Raw genomic sequence first — 15,872 nt, 5'->3', positions numbered from 1 at the left:
CCAAATCACATTCGTGTCAGTCAAAAGCTGTACCTGGACATCAAGTCGCACAAACTGTGAAAGGAAACCAAAAACTTACTAGAATCAACCAAAGCGATAGAGTCGCTAAGGGTTCAAAAGATGAGATTCAGCTTTTTAATAAGTTTGGATCCCTCGAAGATATGAATACGTCTGAACTTATCCATCACCGGACAGGGAGTTTATCGCCTTCTAGATCAAGGCGTGGTAGATCACCAATAAATGCACCAAAGTGATGAATCATTCACCAAATATAGTGCAGTGGAATTGTAGAGGGATAAGGTTCAATTTTAATGAATTGCAGCTATTGGTCCAAGATTTTGCACCACGAGCAATATGTCTGCAGGAAACGCATCTGAAACAAACAGATCTTTTTAATGTTACGTCAATATGATGCGTATCATTATGTTTCACCTCCGGGTGACAGAGCCACTGGGGGATCGACAATACTTGTCAAACAAGACGTTATTCATAGCCCTGTAACTCTTACAACTACTCTCCAAGCCGATGCAGTGCGACTTACTCTTCACGGTGCACTTACATTATGCTCTTTGTATATTCCGCCTTCTTCAGCACTCCAACTATCTGATCTACAATCTCTCTATGATCAACTTCCGAAACCGTGCCTTATAATGGGTGATTTGAATGGCCACAACCCACTCTGGGGTGGTACAAATACAAACAGTAAAGGTAAAATACTGGAAGATTTTATATCCAATAATGAACTCTGTATATACAATGATGACTCAAATACATATCTGCATCCTGCAACCGGCACCTACTCTTTGTCTTGCAGACTCTAATCTACTTCATGAGTTTGATTGGACAGTCCACAATGACCTCTGTGGAAGTGGCCATTTTCAAACTATTTTATCAGAAATATCCCCATCTGAAGCTCCATCTTACACAAGATGGAATTTGTCTAAGGCAGATTGGTCCTTATTTAAAACATTGTGCTCATCTAAACTCCAACCATCATGTTTCAGTCAAATACGTGATAAAATTCTGTCTTTTTCTGACGTTTTAAATGAGATAGCTGCAGTATGTATACCACAATCCTCTACAAATCCACATGTACGGAAGCCGTGGTTTAATACAGACTGTAAACAGGCCAAAAAAGCGAGGAAAAGAGCAGAGCATTATTTTCGAAATCATCCAACTGTCCATAACTTAAATAAGTTTAAAGTACTAAATGCGAAGGCACGTCGTACGTTCAAACAAAACAAACAGCAGTCCTGGAAGAACTATGTCTCCAGGATTAATTCACGCACACCAGTGTCCAAGGTATGGAACATGGTTCAGAGAATAAAAGGCAAAGGTTCGAAATCTACTGTTCAGCATCTTAAAGATGGTGATAGTTTGATTACTGACACATCTCAAATTGCCAATAAACTTGGCGAAACGCTTGCCAAAAATTCTTCATCAGAAAATTATGTTCCTGAATTTCTTAGATACCAGAAGTTACAGGAAAAGAAAAACCTTAATTTTGAATCAAATAATGGTGAAGATTACAATGAAGTGTTTTCCTTACATGAGCTACATACAGCTCTTAAGCAAGCTCATGACACAACAGCGGGTGATGATAATATCCATTACCAGCTACTGAAACACTTACCTGAACCATGCCTATTGACACTTTTGGATATATTTGACAAAATATGGACGTCTGAAGAATTTCCTCCTCCATGGCGTAATGCCATTGTAGTTCCAATACCAAACCCTGGTAAGGATCATACAGATCCATCAAATTACAGACCGATACTTACTAGCTGTGTCTGCAAAACCATGGAGCGTATGGTGAATGACAGATTGGTTTGGTATCTTGAAACCAATAACCTAATAACAAATATTCAATGTGGTTTCAGGAAAAATCGCAGTACCATTGATCATTTGGTCCGTTTGGAATCCTTCGTTAAAACTGCTATAGTCAATAAACAACATGCTGTATCAATTTTCTTTGATCTTGAGAAAGCTTATGATACAACCTGGAAGCATGGCATTTTGAAGGATTTACATGAGTTTGGTTTGAGAGGTCGTTTGCCTCTTTTTATATCAGAGTTTTTAAATTCAAGTCCGAGTGGGTTCAACCCTGTCTGATCATTACAATCAGGATCAGGGTGTCCCACAAGGCAGTATTTTGTCCGTCACTATATTTAGTATTAAAATCAACAGTTTATCCAATGATTTAAATGATTCGATCGATGGATCACTTTTTGTGGATGATTTTAATATTTCTTGTCGTGGTACAAATATCCATACTATTGAACGACAACTGCAGTTGTGTTTAAATAAAATAAATAAATGGTGTCTTGGGAATGGTTTTAAATTCTCAAAGTCGAGAACTAATTGTGTACACTTTTGTAGGAAATATACACCGCATAAGGACCCTAAACTATATTTAAATGGCACTCCTATCAAAGTCGTAAAGGAGGCAAAAGTCTTGGGTCTAGTATTTGATTCTCACTTAACCTTCTTGCCTCATATTAAATCTCTTAAAGCTAAATGCCTGAAAGCACTGGATTTGTTAAAGGTTGTTTCAAAGGGAGTGGGGAGGGGATCAGACTACCCTTCTTCACTTATATAGATTATTGATACGGTCTAAACTTGATTATGGCTCCATCGTTTATGGCGGAGCCTGCAAAAGCAACCTAAAACTTTTAGATTCTGTCCACCACCAAGGTCTAAAACTTTGTCTTGGATCTTTCAGAACTTCACCTGTTGACAGCCTTTATGTCGAGGTTGATGAGCCATCTCTTGAGCAGCGACGTATAAAATTAGCTTTACAGTATATCACAAAACTATGTTCCCATGAGTCAAACCCTCCATATAACTGCGTCTTCAATCCTCTCTATGAGGATTTATACAATAAGAAATCTTCCCTTGCTAACGCAGCACTCAACAAATCTGTGACGCCACTTCTTATTCCATACACTGACTATAAAGCTATCGTTAGGTCTTGCATCCGTGATCTGATGTAGAAGAGGTGGGACACTCAAGTAGGTATCAACAAATTACATGAAATAAAACCCTACATTGGTTACACCTACTTGGGTTGTCAGTCCAGATTTGAAGAGGTCATCATGCGACGATGTCGTCTTGGCCACACACGATATACACATGAATATTTGCTTAAAGGTGGAGATCCCCCTTTTTGTATCCCTTGTGATGAAAGAATCACAATCAAGCATGTCATGTACATGTTTGTTTTAAATATGTCTCTAGGAGACATATCGCTGAAGGTGTAAAATCTTAATAGCTGGACTAATAGCTGAAATCCATGTAAATTAGTCCTCAATTCTCTGCAAATCCACTGTACAATATTATTGGAATAAACTTTGGGGGGGGGGGGGGGGGGGATTTATTGGGGATCTACCCCGCACCTTTTGAGAGGCCGACAAGCTATGTGCCCTAGAATGGACGTTTTCAGATACGTCCATGTCTTCAAGAGACCCATATTTATTGAGTAATTGAATTTTATTTTGTGACCCTTTAGGAGCTCTGCCACTTTGTTGTTTTGAAATATCAGGCTAAGGCTTAGATTTACCTTTAGCAGTTTGTTGTCTATCAGCTGTCGATTGAGACTCAGCGAAGATGATTTATGATGTTCCAGGAAGTGATTCCTCAGTCTCTGATGACATAGCTGGGTATAGAAATTGGGGAGAGTCGCTGTTGACCCAAGTCAAGGTTGTTTGGCAGCTTGTAGATGATTTTGTTATTTTAGAACTGCGCAGAGATGATGCGTTTGCTACTGTAGCATAATTTTCTGTAAGGTGAGATCTCTTCACCATTTTTTTTGCTTCAGAAAAAGAGATGTTTTGGGTATACTTCATTGTGTTTATTTCCATTTGCTCTCTCCAGATTGAACACTGTTTCGATGAAGATGAATGGTCGCCTGAGCAGTTAGTGCATTTTTTATAATCACTGTCACAATCTTCTGTTGTGTGTGTCTTCTCACCAAAGTGAGCACACACAACAGACAATGTGCAGGTAGATACACCGTGTCCATATTTCTGGCATTTAAAACACCTGAGCGGGCTGGAGATGTTGGTGTCAACTTGGATATTGCAGTAACCTGCCTTCACTGATTTGGGAACATTTGGAGACTTGGAGAAAGAAAACAGATAGGTGGTCGTTTGAAATGTTTCATCGTTTTTTTTCGGGTTTAAAAGCGCTTCGTATACAGCACACCTTGATCTTTCATTTCGCGTGCTATATCAAGTTCTGACATGTCAGCAAACAACCGATCACGATCTCTGACGATACCTTTACTAGTGTTAAAGGTCTTGTAAGCAGAGACCGTGACCGGAATGCCCACAAAAGATTCGATGCTCATCAGATTCAATACCTTGAATATCTTTTGACACTGCGAAAGGGTTCATCTTAAATGGTGTCTTGTCAGGAGTCTCAATAACGAGCAATCGTGGCCAATACTCAATCGATAGAGACGGTCTGTGATTATCAACAGGAGCAATTTCAAGTGGACGTTTTTTTTATGTTTTTTTTTTTTGTTTTTTTTTTTTTGTTTTGTTTTTGTTTTGGTTTTTTTTGTTTTTGTTTTTTTTTTTGGGGGGGGGGGGGTATTTCAAAAGCCATGACAAAAGCCATGATTGGTGTCATATGGTTCGTCATCCGAGCTATCACGGAGTATCACAAGGACAATGCTAAAGCAAGCGGACCTCCAGCTTGCAGCACCAAGGATACCCGGATGATATACTCCCATAGAAGAATTATTACTTATTAATCTACCAGATTGGCCCATGAGCCATCGCCTTCTGGCATACGACTCTAGGCAAAGTTCATATTATCATAAGTTACAATCAAACAATTTACAAATCACCAGTATTGCCTAGGCCGAATTTAAAACAATTCCAATCAAATTTGTGCAATGGCAGACAGACAGTCCATGCACAGGGCTTGGCATGACCAGCCGATTGGTTGAATCGGGCCCATTCAACCCACCCGTCTAGGTGAAGTAAGGGCCAAAGTGGTGTGTTGGGCCAATGGAAAGCAGTTAAAAGCTCAAATGCCCTCAACCACCAGGTTCCCGTCCTCCACCGACGCAACCCAGGCAACCCACGGCAAACGGGTTGGTGGACCAAATATCCCCGCGGGTCAAATACGGGGGTATACATACATACATACGTACATTGATGCATGCATACATACGTACGTACGTATGGATGGATGGATGGATGGATGGATGGACTCTATCCCTAACTAATTTTCTCCTGTATATCCATATATCGTGGTCTTCATATGTCGTGTGTATTCGAGCATCCCTGTGCATGAATGGTCTCTTAGAACACACGACTATAGAGGGTTTCAACTCAAGAGAGTAAGTGTTTGTGGATGTGTCACGGGAGAATAAAACACAAATGTTATGTAGGTCTTATTCTGTTCTGAAATCTAACATGAACGACGGTCTCTTTTGTCTTTGGAACAGGTTTATAGTCTAGATACCCTTCCCGGTCTGTGCAACGGTGTATCGCTATGGCAGTGAGTGGCAGTTTTGTGGTTTTGCTTGCCAGTTTCAGCCTCGTTACATGTAAATATTTTCTTAGCATTGTGTTTCATTACAAACTGTTTGTTTTTATGTTTGTGTGGAGAAATGACGCTACTTAGGTGTGCCTACACAGAACGATACAGAGAACATTGCCATTCATTAACCGACACCTGACTGCTAGTGTGTATCATGCTTCGTTGGTCAAGAGTGAGTGAGTGAGTGAGTTTAGTTTTACGCCGCACTCAGCAATATTCCAGCTATATGGCGGCGGTCTGTAAATAATCGAGTCTGGACCAGACAATCCAGTGATCAACATCATGAGCATCGATCTGCGCAATTGGGAACCGATGACATGTGTCAACCAAGTTAGCGAGCCTGACCACTCGATCCCGTTAGTCGCCTCTTACGACAAGCATCGTCGCCCTTTATGGCAAGCATGGGTTGCTGAAGGCCTATTCTACCCCGGGACCTTCACGGGTCTCGTTGGTCAAGACTGAAGTATACCGTCTATGATAAAGGATGTACATGTATGCATGTATGTATGCGTGTATGTTTGTGTGAGTGAATAGAGCATTATCTTTGACAGTTCTCAGCAGGTTCAGTTGAAAGTTTTGATTTGGGGAATGTCACCTGACATACAGCTGATAACAAGTGTTTTCGACTTTTTTCAGTTAGTATAATATAAATGTGACATGTATTTATGTGTGTGTGTGTGTGTGAAGACCACGATGTATGGATATGCAGGAGAAAATTAGTTAGGGATACATACATGTATACATACTTACATCCATACATACATATATACATACATGCATGCGTGCGTGCGTGCGTACGTACGTATGTATAAAAGGCTCACCGACTTGGTTGACACATGTCATCGGTTCCCAATCGTGCAGATTGATGCTCATGTTGTTGGTCATTGGATTGCTTGTCCAGACTCGATTACATAGAGACTGTCGCCATATGGCTGGAATATTGCTGAGTGCGGCGAAAAACTAAACTCACTCACTCACCCATGAGGTTTCTTCACTGAAATGGAGGTTTAGCTTCGTATGTTAATATAAACTAGCAATGATCATGTACACTGAATGATATGGTTTTAGGTACCCTCTTCAGAGGACAGTCATGTAACTTTTCTATAGCTTCCTCTTAGGATACAGTTAATATCAGTCGAAGTTATACAACAAACTTTGAAAAAGAATATTAATTACATAATAAAAAAAACAAGAATCAAACAAGCATTGTCACATTGGAGACTTAATCCCCCTCCGCAAATTATCAAGTCAAACATAAAATGTAATAAAAGCGAAAATCGAAATTTAAGATAAAGTTAAATGTCCAGAAAACATGACCAGTCCCCATCTCTTGATATCTTATTCTGCAGTTGTTCAAACATACAAATATTTTCAACACATTTTGACCTTGACATGAATGTCATCCGCAAGAGCAGTGGTAAAGAAATTCCTTTTTAGAACAAAGGAAGTCTTGAAAGTCTATAAGGAAAATGCAGTGAACCGTTCTTGAGATAGCTGACAGGTTTAACATACAGTTTAATATGCTGAAATATTTAAAGTGTCACCGTGACCTTGAAAAGTATGTGAAGATCATCAAAATTCACTAGCCCTTGCACCTTCTCCAGGTGAAGCTTGGTGTTGGACATGAAGAAAACTCAGTGAACCGGAAAATTCAGTTAAGATGCAGGGGCCGTATTTATCAAACAACTTAAGTCATTAAAAAAACTTAAGTCTGTTCGATAACTTAGTTTTCTTGGTTTTTCGACTTAAGTTTTGTGTAAAAACTTCAGTCATATTTATCAACAGACTTAGACTTAAGATTTGTCATTTTTGACTTAACTATTTAAGACTCCCCTTGCTAGGCTTAAATCAACTTGTTTTGACTTAAGGCATGTAAGACAAAGATGGCTGCAGGCGTAATCCAAGAGTATTTAATGGAGGAACAGACGTTCTGCATTCTTTAGATGATACTGAGCTGCTCCAAAGGTACAGATTTGACAGAAACAGTATTGTTTACATCTGTGATCTACTTGAACAAGATTTAAGTCCCGTAATGCATCGGAGTTGTGCAGTGTCGTGCGTTACAAAAGTGCTGGTCACTTTACGTTATCTTGCCACTGGCAAATTTCAAATGTGCAATGGCGATGACCATGGACTCAGCCAACCCACCATTTCAAGAGTCGTCGAACAAACGCTTAATTCCCTCACAAGCCAGCGTATGGTCAGAAGATTTGTCACCTTTCCCACGCAAGCCCAAGAAATAAGACGACACCAGCGTCGATTCTATCAGACAGCTAACTTCCCCGGTGTAGTTGGTGTAGTTGATGGCACGCACGTTCAAATTCAGGCCCCATCAGTTAATGAGAATGAATTCAGTAACAGGCACCACTATCACATTATTAATACACAGCTAGTGATTGACAGCGACGACCGGATCATCGACATCGTAGCACGTTGGCCTGGCTCAACACATGACTCCCGCATCTTGACAACAAGCGGGTTATGTCGGCTGTTTTAGGGGAACCATGTTCCCGTAAGATGTCATCTGCTTGGCGACAGCGGGTACCCATGTCGGAGGTGGATTCTAACACCATTTTTACGTCCTCTTCCTGGACCACAGGCAAACTACAACATGTATTTTGGTCATTTCTTCGAGTCAATTTCGAGTGCGAACCAATATAGAGTGATTTCCCTTGGTTATATGAAATTCAACATCCAACATGAAAACGAAACGGAAGAGTTACAGATCTGCTAAGTGCATATTTCGGATAATATGTCGTACATTGTGTACTTCCTCAGTCGTAAATGCATCCTAGGTGACTTATCAATGAAATCATGCGTTTGGTCAAAACAAATATGTGTCTCATGATATAACCATTTTGACATAATACCACCAATAAACATGATAAGATCATTTGATGATTCCAGCTATATTTATTGCAAATTTTCAGATCTCATAAAAAGACCAGAAATTGCGTGGAAAGAGGTATTGGACAACTGAAGCGACGGTTTCATGTACTACATGGAGAAATCAGACTCTCCCCACAGAAGGCTTGCAAGGTATAGCATTACAAAAATGTTTTTCCAGGACTCTATTGAGGTAACAAAAATCATAATTTGAATGAAATTTAAATACACCTATAATTTTCCCAATAATACCCTAAGGTGTTCATATGCATCAGATAAATTAAAAATAGCTAAAACAATCATTAAGACAAACAATAACATTTATTTCATGAAAACAGTAACAATTATCAAACATGAATGTAAAAATGTCTGTACCTTCTACAGTCAACAGTAACATAAAGAAAATGGACAAGTTAGAAATATGTGATCTTACTGTCAACAGGACCTCACTCAATACAGACAAATAGTAATTACAAAGTAAAAGATTGCCACAGGTTGAAATACTATAAGTGTGAGATTAGTAAGGGTTGGAATTTTACCAACACTTTATCATATGTGAAGTGCACCCTTTTAAAGATAATGAGGCCATAAAAATTATTTTTGAACAAATAATTTTTATAGATGAAGGCCACAATGACTGATGAATAGCAGGGGTTGGGTATTCAAATACAACAAGTTCTATGGATGATTTTCTCACAAACATTCAACCATTTAAAATTACACATTTCTTGGTTAAATGCATGTAACAATAAGTCATCTACATCCTACATTTAAATTAAATTGACAGAAGTATCTTGACCATTTGTTGTGTCCTCAGTATATACTATTTTTTTCCAATATTCACCTAGGTAATAATTGCCTGTGCTGTACTACACAACATCAGCAAGGACAGGAATGTCCCAAAGCCAGCTCCATGTGGAGGCATCACTCAACCTGGACAGCTTAGGGCACAGATGCAAGGTCTTGCACCTACTGCTCCTACAACAACAGGAGCCAGATACAGGGAACAGTTTGCGATCAGCTTCTTCTAATGTACGTATTTCTAAAGTTATGGTTCCATGGTTGTCCGAGAAATGCGTTGATTATTAATATATTACTTTCATTTTCTAAAGTGAAGGACATCTAATACCAGTTATTGCAGGGTTTATTCAGACCACCCTATACTGTCAATACTGGCCATTCTAAAAAATAAATCCAGTTAACATGCAGTTTAACATGCTGAAAATTATGTGAAGGTCATCAAAATCGACTGGGTTCTGCGGCTTCCCTAGATAGACTTTGTTGTTGAATGTGAAGAAAATACATAGAACGATTCTTGAGATATCTTGCTGAGAAGCTTAACACGCAGCTTAACATTCTGAAATCTTCAAAATCTCGCCATGACCTTGAAAATAATTTGAATGGTCAACAAAATCAACTTATCCCTGTACCTGCCATAGATAACACTTGGTGTTGAAAAGAAAGAAATTCAGTGAACGATTCTTGAGATTCTTAAAACGTTAAAGTCCTCTTGTGACCTTGACTTCAAGGTCAGCCCACCACACCTGACACTTTCTTGTAGTGTGATAAACTTATGTACCAAATATGAAAAGAACCTAGTGAACGGGCCTTCAAATATTCCAATTCATGCGTTCGGACGGAGGCCTGTGCTAATTCGTGTTTAGCGCAAAGCAGGGGATAATGTAATTTCCTTTAGAAACACAGGCTTAAACGTGGACGTGACTTTAAAAAAATCCTTTAAAGATGAATCTGTAAAATATCGATCTCTTTCAATGAAAAATCAACACAGTCAAGCAACACATTCCTGACTATGATTCTTTCTCCATAAGGGATATATGTATGTAGAGAGGCAGTCGAATATTGTGTGTGGGGGGTGAGTTGAAACGTTTTTGTCACATCTTCAGTATAGCAGTAATATCGTGACGAGAACAAATTTATATATACATGTATCATTATTAAAATAATTAAATTTAGAATGCACAAATCTGTCATCGACAAACAGTAACATTCTGGAAATCTGGACTATCGATGCTCTTAGTTGAAAGCCAGTACGGTATGACAAAAATAAATTACTTTAGACAACAGTACAATTATAACATAGAAAACGGACTCTAGATCAACACCAACTAATTATGGAGACTGTCAGTACTTTTGCCACCTATATGGAGCCTAGCTAGACTTACATTAACTCGTGTGCGGCTGGCGAGTGTAGACAAATGTAGCCAAACCTGTTTCATGAAGACATAATAGTTGTGTTCATATCACCTGACGATACTCAAGACTGAGGTCGTCGTAACATTCACACGGTTGGTTACCTTGAACGGCCCTTGGAGGTATACATCACCTGAGGTATGTAAATAACTTAAGTCAGTAATACCCTTCCTGCTGTCAGTATCAGAGTGACATTGTGAAACGTTTGAGAGGAGGTGTGTCTTGTTACAAGATACTTGTGTTCGACCTCTCCTGGGAGTTATAAATCAATGACAGTGTATATCTAATCATTGCAAAGGGCCGAAGTGAGAGTTTTTCACGGTCAACCTCTTTAGTTGGTTTTACATGACCACATGCCACATTTGAGAATACATTCCATATTGCGTTACCGACACATCCAGTTACACCCAAAATACTAAGATCTCCCACCTCTATGGATCGTAGAATATTTGTTTGGTTTGTTGTGGCTAGGTATCTGTACAATCGCCAGTGACTGGGGGCATGACGTAAATCCAACTAGGGATCATGCAGGTAGCAAAAGCAATATAAGTCCCTATGATCCTTAGTATGGTAATCTATTTTCAGGCGTTAGCGATCTATACTTACTTGTTATGTTATGTATTGAAAAAAATCAGCTGTTAGTATTAACTTCACATTAGTTGCAATTTCAAACTTTGATTATCTAGTTGTTTTACTGTCTTTTGACGACAGATTATACACTAAATGCATATTCTTTGTAATCGTCAAATTTGTTCTTGTCACGACATGGCTGAACTATTGTCTGCATTGAGGTTAAAACTAAATTCACTCAAAATAATAAGTAGTTCCATTTGATTAATCAAATATTAACCACAAATCGTCCGGCCATACATGTAATCATCAAAATAATCCACGCTGGCATCCCGATCCATCGCCACATTTGATCACATTGTTTATTTAAAACTAGAATTCCCACTATGATGTTTATACATGAACTGTTGGTTATTACTTGTCGCCTAAGGGACATTTGTGCAACGGATGATTCCCCTTGGATCTTTTTTGCGGACAATGTAGTATTAGGTGACAGGTATCATGTTGCCTGTGATTGTTTAGTGTTCTCTCACATTTGTCGCAACGAAACAACATGCATTGATCTTGATAATCCTTTCGTGAGTTTTAAATACATGGACATGATTGAATAAGCCATAACATGATCTTGTTAACTCGTACTACTGGGAAGCAGATAAATAACATATACTGAACGTTCGACTAATCCGACTCGACCTCAATACCTGTTCTTGCCACCTGAAGGCATTCTCTCCATTTCATGGCCGTTATGCAAATGTCAACGTGCGTATACGACGACTGGAGAATTAGTTCGATATTAGATGAGGAGTACGTGGACAAGATGAAGATGAAGGAATCTGTTTAAACTTCTTTAGTTGGGTCCACAAGACATGACAAACAAGTATGCATTAATGAGGTGAGCGGACTTCCAACTCAACCCCAGGGCCTTTCCTGCGAGCGGCATAATCCTCCACACTCATTCACTGTATCGATATGAGCAAGCATACATACATACATACATACATACATACATACATACATACATACATACATACATACATACATACATACATACATACATACATACATACATACATATAGAGAAACAATAGCACTTCGTTCTACAGTTGATGTGATGTCAAACACAGCCAAGGGGGGTGACCAATAAAGGCCATAAATGTCATATACGTAATTAATGGAAGTGACAAAGAGGTACAGTTCGACCTGTCAAGGCGACTTAAGCATGCTTCCACCTCTTGACTACCGAGAATTCAACACATCTGTATATCTATTATAACACATTGAGGTTACTGATACATACTGAGCAGTGAATGTTCTCTTTGAGTTCCACACCGTACAAGACTCGATCTTTCCAAGTGTGAATAAAACGAACAGATTGTTCTATGTTTGCTGACAATCAAGTCATTTACCTCATGAGCATCGACCTGTACAATCATGTTAGCTTCTCTTCTGACATATATAGATAACTGAAGATCAGTTCTTCACGCCTCACAAGCACAAACATCTTCTAACAACGAACGCAGACTATGTTCATGCTCTGCAACCACCTGGGTCATGACATTTGTCCTGGTTAGGTATGGCTAACCCGTGTTTCTGGCGACGCCTTACCTGTAAATGGAAACATTGATGTGCATGCTTGGGTTCACCCTAACGTAAAAGTATAAATGAATTCGTTAACGATACTGGTTGCTACTCGTGGTAGCATTCATTACTGTAGGCAAACACAAGACCCATACTGAATGTCTGTGTTGTGTTGATATGAAATCGCACTCGACCGATATTCCCTTTAGTTCCATTCACTCAATGGTTGTGTACACAGTTGAACAGGTTTGTAATCTAGATCCCGTTGCTGGTCTCTGCGACAAGATTCTTTTTAAGTGCGTACAATTCAAGTCATGTGTGAATAAAACGAACAGATTGTTCTATGTTTGCTGACAATCACGTCATTTACCTCATGAGCATCGACTTGTACAATCATGTTAGTTTCTTTCCTGGCATGTATAGATCAGTACGTCACGCCTCACCGTGCACAAGCATCTTCTAACAACGAGTGCTGACTATGTTCTCGCTCTGCAACCACCTGGGTCATGACATGCGCTATTTACACATTATCGAGGCTTCTTCCAACATCTATCCTGGTTAGGTATAACTAACCCGTGTTTCTTGCGATGCCTTACCTGTAAATGAGAACATTGATGTGCATGCTTGGGTTCACCCTAACGTAAAAGTATAAATGAATTCGTTAACAATAATAGCTTCTGCTCGTGGTAACATTCATTACTGTAGGTAAACAAAAGAGCAAAACTGAACGTCTGTGTTGTGTTGATATGAAATCTCACTCGACCGATATTCCCTTTTGTCCCATCCACTATATGGTTGTGTACACAGTTGAACTGGTGCGTAATCTATATCCCCTTCCTGGTCTGTGCGTCACTGTGTCGCAATGGCTGTGCGCGACGGTGTTGTGATTTTGCTTGCCAGTTTCACCCTCGCTACAGGTACATATTTTCTTAGTTTGTGTTTCAGCGCCAACTCAGGGTAACATAGACGTGGTATTTCTAAACTGTGTGAGTTATTTACGAGTACCTACACAGAACGGCACAGACAACATAACCGTTGATGAATATTGGTACCTTATTATACTAGTATCTTTAATTTGTATCATGCCATCTACTAAATGATGTTGAATCATGCCACCCGTGTAATGCAAAATAGTACCATTATCTCAAGTATAGCTCTCAGTTTGACTATTAAGCCCTGAACGAAAACTGACAAGACGATTATCCACAATCATTGCCAGTGACGTCCTGAAAGTAACACTAGTAACCGTATCCGCCATGGAGTGAATAGCTCAGGGTGTCCAAGGTACAGGTGTATACAAACATTTATCACTCGAGTCGTGTTTGTACTCACTCGTGAAAAGTCGGGTTATTTTGTTGACTTTAAGCGTGTTACCACTCGATATTACTTCCTGTTTAACAACATCGCCAGCCTTTCTCTTGTATGAATGCGGCCATGATGGAATGCTTTCTAAATAATTATTTTGTTTTGTATAATGTTATTTTGGATATATCACAACAATGGCAGGCTACATTATTCTGACCATTTATATTTGTGAAAGTATAGAGTATCTGGAAAATGTTATCATCATTTCTACAATCATACACCTTGCCCTAACTGTTGGAGTGAAGGTTTAGACAGCTTCCATGGTATGCATACACACATGTTGTGCAGAGAGGCAGTCGGAGACTCTCAGAACCTTCTTCATATTACATTTGGATGTATTATACACATATACAGGTAGATATGTTTATATAGCCGGCCAATCCCCCAGGGGCAGGTCACCATGACATTCCATACAGCTGATTCGTTTGAGTGAACCTGAGATATATAGATTGGCATAGGAATGGCTTAACAAAGTAATATTTCCCCTTGTGCAGGGTATCTGGGCAGGGCAGTGAAATGGTTCAAGGGAGCTACGCTTTTGTCACGAAATGCTGTGTTTGTCTCTTCCGAGTATTTGACGTTATGTGTTTTGTGTGTATATTGCATCGTTGTAGATAAATGAAGTGAGCGTTAATATGTGACCAACTAGTGAAGTTACATACGCACATGCTGCGTATTTAATTGTATTTACCTACTTGGAATAGAATGACACATTGCATCGCGTCATCCTATTCTCATGAATACTAAACAAATGTGCGCATATGATATGAATTCTAAATCCCATCAAATGAAAGAAATATACTTTATTCATCCATACCTAACCCATGAGTTAAAATCATAATGCTGTTACGGTTTCATTAAGTATGACGTTATGTGAATCTTGGTCGCTGTATTAAAAATGTCACAAGCAAACCAAAACATGAATTATAAGGATTATATGTAAAATACTGAAATGACAGAAGGAATCATAAATTTGTTGGTATAAGCACATGATCATTGTCAGTCACAGAAACGGTGATAGGTGCCAGTGTGTAAGCAAGTTGGTCATTGTAAATGCAAGCATAACACGGCATTTGAAAGGACATGCCCTACGTAAAATACCTGTGATTTCACAACTGTCACAGCTGACTACATAAAACAGAATGTAACAACGAAACCAGTATCGTTCAAACCAAGGCAGTTCATGCATCTTCCAGAGTGGTCACTTAGACCTCAGTAGAACTGACCATGACGGATTACAAAACACCGGGTTGATTTCAAATTTGACGCAAAAGCTAACCTGTAACATGAACGCAGAAACAACTGAAATCTGTTCGTGATAGCGTGACACTCACAAGCAACATGGAAATGTGATCCAGCTAATTGTTGCAGTTAGAGACAAGTTTTCAAATCGTACCAATCGGTAGAAGGGAATACCAACAGTGGTGCATAGTGGCGAGGCAGAATACATTCACTGGCAGTATACAATATAAACTGTTGACTATAACGTCAGTGATGATTATCTTTAAGCCACTGTGATAGTTTTTCTTCTTTTTTTGGAAAAAAATAGACCTAGGGTGAGAATCCACGGTAATAGGAAATCTAATTTCAGATAACCGAGGCGAGAGTAAGGCGCCTTTTACATACGTAACAAACTGATCTTTATCTACATTTTAACTCACTCACTAGTTACGTACGTCCGAGTGCACTTTACTGTACTTTACTAT

At 39.2% G+C, this 15,872-nt stretch overlaps 1 protein-coding gene and 1 pseudogene across 1 annotated transcript in view; both read left to right on the top strand.

The window, feature by feature from the left end:
* Positions 1–15,872, top strand: part of LOC137290330 (receptor-type tyrosine-protein phosphatase alpha-like) — a 100,559-nt gene that overhangs the window by 50,475 nt on the left and 34,212 nt on the right. The gene's annotated exons all lie outside the window — the stretch shown is intronic.
* LOC137291063 (putative nuclease HARBI1) lies at positions 5,042–9,473 on the top strand (annotated as a pseudogene).

This window comes from Haliotis asinina, chromosome 7 (assembly GCF_037392515.1).
Source record: "Haliotis asinina isolate JCU_RB_2024 chromosome 7, JCU_Hal_asi_v2, whole genome shotgun sequence".
NCBI classification, from domain to species: Eukaryota; Metazoa; Mollusca; class Gastropoda; order Lepetellida; family Haliotidae; genus Haliotis; species Haliotis asinina.
This window is presented reverse-complemented; position numbering and strand designations above follow the sequence as displayed.